We start from the raw sequence: 6000 nt of genomic DNA on the forward strand, positions 1-6000 counted from the left end.
TTCCTGTGTATGTAGGATCGCTTTGATTATGTGACAAAGAGCAGGCATAGAGGAAGCAAAGTGATAAAACATTCAGAACCTGACACAGAATTGTGTCAGTCAGAAGAGAAATGAGATGTGAAAAGATCTAAGAGAATAGCCTTTGAAAAAATAAAATTCAGGAAGCAAAGAGAAAAGAGCCCCCCAAAAAGATAACCGGGGGTGCTCGCTTCAGCAGCACATATACTACAATTGGAACGATACAGAGAGATTAGCATGGCCCCTGCGCAAGGATGACATGTGAATTCGTGAAGCGTTCCATATTTTTACACTGCTGGTGGGAATGCAGACTGGTAGAGCCACTATGGAAAACAATATGGTGTTAACTCAAAAACTGAAAAATTGAACTTCCATTTGACCCAATGATCCCACTTCTAGGAATATACCCTAAGAAACCTGAAACACCAATCAGAAAGAATATATGCATCCCCGTGTTCGTAGCAGCACTATTTACAATAGCTAAGATCTGGAAACAGCCCAAGTGTCCATCAGTAGATGAATGGATAAAAAAGCTGTGGTACATATACACAATGGAGTACTATGCAGCGGTAAGAAAGAAAGATCTCTTATCCTTTGAGACGACTTGGAAGGACCTGGAAAGTATCATCCTAAGTGAAACAGACCAAACAGAGAAAGACAAGTTTCATATGATCTCACTTATTTGTGGAATATAATGAACATAACAGTCTGAGGAATGTGGTAGTCCCAGAGACGTGGAAGTGGGGTACAGAAAGATAGTCCCCAGAAGAAGGGGTAGTGGGGGAGAGATAAACCACAGAACTTATATGCATGTATGCATGAACAGTGGACATGAACAAGAAAGCTGGGGACAGGGTGGGGGGAGGGAAACCAGTGGGGGAAATAGGAGAAACGTGTAACAAAAATAAATTAATTTAAAAAATAAAATAAATAAATAAAAAATAAACTGTAAACCTACTTTTGCCCCATTCTGTATTTTACAAAATTTATGAAAGTGGATGAAACTTTCACCCTCCTCTTTTCTAAAGTGTACCATTTTCATGACAAAGACTCTCAAGGAAATATGTTTGCCACTTGGCTGTTTTCGAAGTTATTTTCTAACATTTCATTGATAAATGAAAAAAAGTATTGCACCTTGTGAAATAATGCAAATAGATTGACTTTGTAATTACATCTCTGTTTTGAAATATACACACAATGTGGGATTACAAGGCATTGATAAAATCGTGGCCCATAGGTTTATTAATGCCAATAAGTTAATAAAGGGATTTGTGGTGACGGTGGAGTTGGTCCTCGAGCTGTAGAGATGGAACCACACACTACACTCCATTTGTGGCTGGTGTCTTTTGCTCAGTATACCTGTGAGAATCATTCCTGTTATAGCTACAGATTGGTTTCAGAGAGAGAGGACATGAGAGAAAGAAAGAGAGAGAAACATCAATGAGAGAGAATTATCAATTGGCCGCCTCCTGCATGCCCCCTACTGGGGATTGGGCCCTGACTGGGGATCAAACCTGTGACCACTTGGTGCATGGGTTGACACTGAACCACTGAGCCACGCCAGTCAGACAATAGTTTATTGCTTTTAATATCCATTGTATGAATATATCACAATGTGTCTGTTCTCACTGTGGTGGGAATTTAGGCATTTTCAGTTTGGGGCTATTACAATAAAACTTCTACGAACGCTCTTGAACACTGTATTTTGCACTTAGCAGAGGAATTGCTGAGATGATGCAGACCTGTGGCCATCAAACTTTTGCTGTAAAGGGCCAGATAATAAATACTTTAGGCTTTGCAAGCCATAGCTTCTGTCATAACTAGTCACCTCTGCCATAGACAATATGTCAAGCAAGAAGCACACCCGTGCAAGAAATTTTTATTGACAAAGCGAGTGGTAGGCCAGATTTAACCCATAAGCTGTAGTTTGCTAAACCTGGTGTAGATGTTTGGTTTGCTTTAGTAGAAACTGTTAAGTGGTTTTCCAAAGAGGCTGCTCATTAAAAACGCTAAGCAATACTCTACAAGAATCCGGTATTTGCTTCCTACCCTTGTCAGTCTTTAGTTTTAGCCATTGTATTATAGTGCATGCGGTACATCTCAAAGTGGTTTGAATTTGTGATTCCATGATATTCGTGACATTGAGCAATTAAAATCTGTATTTATTAGCCAGCTGGGTTTCTGTGAGGTGCTTTGCAAGTACTCTGGACATGCTTGATTGAGTTGCATTTGTCGAGCTGCCGGATTTCCAGCCCTGGCGGTGCCTTTGTCTGAACTGGCGCTGCTGGCGACATTAGCACAAGCCTAGCGGCACACGCCTGCCACGGGCATGACCTGGCTGTTGCTGTGGGTCAGGAATCAAGCCTGGCTCAACCGGGCCTTCGCTGCAGTCTTGCAGTTGCAGTCAAGGTGATGCTCAGGGCTGTGGTCTCGTCTGTGGCTGAAATGGGGAGTTTCCAAGCTCACAGCTGTTCGCAGCATTCAGTTCCTGGGGTTCCATTTTGTAGCCTCGGCTTCTGAGGCTGCTGCTTGGTAGCGGCCCGTCCTGGCCACATGGGCTGCCCAGTGTGACTCCTTGTCTCCTAAAGCCAGCGTGGGAGAGTGTCCCCTCACAAGACCCATGCGACAGGCTTAGGGAACTTAATCACATACATCCCATCACCTTTGCCATATTCTGTTGGTTAGAAACAAGCCACAGGTCCCACCAGAACTCAAGGACAGAGGATTACACAGAGTGTCAATACCAGGTGTCAGGGACGCTGGGGACCTTTTCAAGTCTGCCAGGCAGAGTCTCTGTCAGATATAAGTATTATCTTCACCCAGTCTGTAACTTGCTTTTTCCTTTACTTTGATTTTTTTAAAAATGGTTTTATTTTTCTATGAAATAAAACATCCATTTTTTTTGTTGTTTTTTATGGAGGGTTCTTCTTATGATCAATTCATTGCCTACCGAAGAACATGAAGACATTCTCTTATGTTTTCTTCTAGACCAGGGCTTGCCAGTCTTGGCAGTGTTGACGTTTGGGGCTGGATAATTCTTGGTTGTGGGGCCTCCTCTGTGCACTGTCACGGGTTTAACAGCATTCCCGGCCTCCAGATGTCAGTGGCATCTCCTCCCAGTTGTGACAAATGTCTCCTGGAGCCAGAGAGCCCCTGGTTGAGAACTTCTGCTCTAGCTGCTTTAGATTTATGCTTTGAGTAGTATATCTATTATCCATCAAAGTTCGTGTGGCTGCTTCATATTGCTCCCTATAGATACCCAATTTCTCTGACACATTTATTGAAAAGACCATCATCTCCCTAATGAATTGCATTTACTGCTTTTGTCTTAAGTCAAGTGCCCAAATATATACAGACCTATTTTGGGACTCACTATTCTGTTCCAATTATCTAATTTCTATCCTTATGCCAATAAAACACTTAAAGTCATGTTTTAGTACACTTGAAATCTGGTCATCTTCAAACTTTGTCATCAAGATTGGCTTGACTATGCTAGATCCATTGCATTTCAATATGTATTTAGAATCAATTTGTCAATTTTTAAAAAATTCACCCAAGGATATGTTTTTTTATTGATTTTAGAGAGAGAAGGGAGAGAGAGAGCAAGAGAAACAAGGATCAGTTGCCTCCTGCATGCACCCTGACCAGGGATCGAACTTGCAACCTTTTGGTATACAGGACAAAGCTCCAACCAACTGAGCCTCCTGGCCAGAGCAATTTATCAGGTTTTTTTTCTTCTTCTTTCTCTTTATTGATTTTTAGAGAAAGAGGAAAGGAGAGGGAGAGAGAGATAGAAACATCGATGAGAAAGAATGTTGATTGGCCACCTCCTGCATGCCCCGCACTGGGGATTGGGCTCACAACCTGGGCATGTGCCCTGAGAATCAAACTCTCGATGCTCAACCACTGAGCCACACCAGCTGGGCAATTTGTCAGTTTTTATAGACAAAAAAATATACTGAGATTTGGATTGTATCTGAATCTGTAGATCAATTTGCAATAATTGTGGTTCTACCAATACTGAATATTGCAGTACATGAAATAATAAATCATTTATTTAGTTTTTTTTTTATATTGCTCAGCAAAATTTTATAGTTTTCAGTGTAGAGGTCTTGCAACTATTTCATTAAATTTATTTTAGAGGTATTCAATATTTTTTTATATTATTGTAAATGACATTGTTTTTCTAATTTCATTTTCCAACAGTTTTGTTGCTGATATATAAATATACAATTAATTTTTTATATCAACCTTGTATCTTGTAATCTTCATAAAGTCACTTATTATATAAGATGGTACACTTCTTTGGTTAGAATCCCTGTATAATTTTTTCATTTGAAAATATAATTTTTACTTTTTTTCATTCTTTATATGCAGTTCTATTTATTTTTCCCTGTCTTCTTGTCCAGGTTAGGGTCTCCTGAACAATGTTGAATAGAAGGTAGTGATAATTAAAATTCTATTCTTTCCCTAAACGTAGGGAGAAAATAATGCAATGTGGAAACATTAAGTATTGTGCTAGCTTTAGATTTTTGTAGCTACCCTTCATTGTGTTGAGTAATTTGCTTTCTAGAGCTTTTACTGATTTTCATCTACTAGGACTATAAAATACTGAAAGGACTGTGTTAAAATTTACAGCTATGACTATGGATTTGTCTATTTTTCCTTTTAGTTTGATCAGTTTTTGCTTTATATATTTTGAAGCTATACTATTAGATGCATTCAAATTAAAGTTATGGCTTGACCTGGCCAGTGTGGCTCAGTTGGAAGGAGAGTAATCCCATACACCAAAAGGTTGTGGGTTCAATTTCCAGGCAGGGCACATACCTAGATTGCAGGTTTGATCCACAGTAATTTGTGTTTCAATGTCACATCAGTGTTTTTCTCTCTTTCTTTCTTCTCTTTTCTCTAAAAAAATTAATAAAAATGTCCTTGAGTGACAATTTTTTAAAAAAGTATGTCTTCCTGTTAAATTTTCCCTTTTATAGTTATGAAATGTTTTTCTTTCTTTCAATATTTTTTTCCTTATTGATTTTAGAGAGAGGGGAAGGGACAAGAAGAGAGAGATAGAAACAGTGATGAAGGATTCCAAAATGGTGGCGGTGTGAATAGAAGCTACACAGACTGTCTCCCAGGATCAAACTGGAATTACAACTAAAATAAAGACAAATTGTCGGGAAAAAAGCAACTTGCGAGGACCATATAACCAGGGACACTGACTCGATCCTGGAAGGATTGCAGAGGTGCGATAGGGGGGCTTTGAGTACACTGACAGCAGCGGCCTCAGCTGTGAGCATAACCCTCAGGTTTAACACCCAAGCAGCTCCACAGCACAAAGCCAGAACGGACGCTAAAATAGCCACAGCCACTCACCTTGGACTCCAGCAGAGGGAGGGCAGACTGGACTGGAACTGTGTGGGGTCACTCGGATTTGGAGGGTGATCAGAGCTTTTGCTGAATTGCAGCCATGCAGGATGGTGGCCATCTTACTCCTTCCCAGGGCTCTGGGGAGAGGCTGCGGTCCCTCGGAGATCCAACTCCACCCAGGTGGGCCTTTGAGATGCAAATTGAGGCTCATTAACAACCAGTATCTGCCCCAACCTCAGGAAATCCCTGAGGGAGTTTTTCATTCAACTGAGAACCCAAGGCTCTTCAAGTGGCCCCTACTGATAGCCTGCAGGTAAAAAGCTAGAGGATAACTGAACCATTCCTGGGCTTGCAACTCTACCCAGGAAAATAAGACCTGAGAGTGGTGTTTAACATGGGTCCTTCCTCGCTCAACCAAACCCAGGAGAGGGAGCCACAAACAGCAGGACACCAACACCCACAAAGAAAATTTTGCAGGCTCCAAAGCCCACTGTGATAGCCATAATGGTGAAACAAAGAAACAAATCCCAAATGAAAGAACAAGAGACCTCTACCAAAGATGAGATAAATGAGGAACAGTTAATTAAGATAACAGAGCTAGAATTCAGAGCCATG

At 40.8% G+C, this 6000-nt stretch overlaps 1 non-coding gene across 1 annotated transcript; it reads left to right on the forward strand.

Moving 5' to 3' along the window:
• The first annotated feature begins 201 nt into the window (after positions 1-201).
• Positions 202-307, forward strand: LOC118624768. The gene has a single exon (XR_004958440.1). It is a non-coding gene; the product is annotated as a U6 spliceosomal RNA (small nuclear RNA).
• Positions 308-6000: the final 5693 nt, after the last annotated feature.

Source organism: Molossus molossus, unplaced genomic scaffold, assembly GCF_014108415.1.
Source record: "Molossus molossus isolate mMolMol1 unplaced genomic scaffold, mMolMol1.p scaffold_m16_p_10, whole genome shotgun sequence".
Taxonomy (NCBI): Eukaryota; Metazoa; Chordata; class Mammalia; order Chiroptera; family Molossidae; genus Molossus; species Molossus molossus.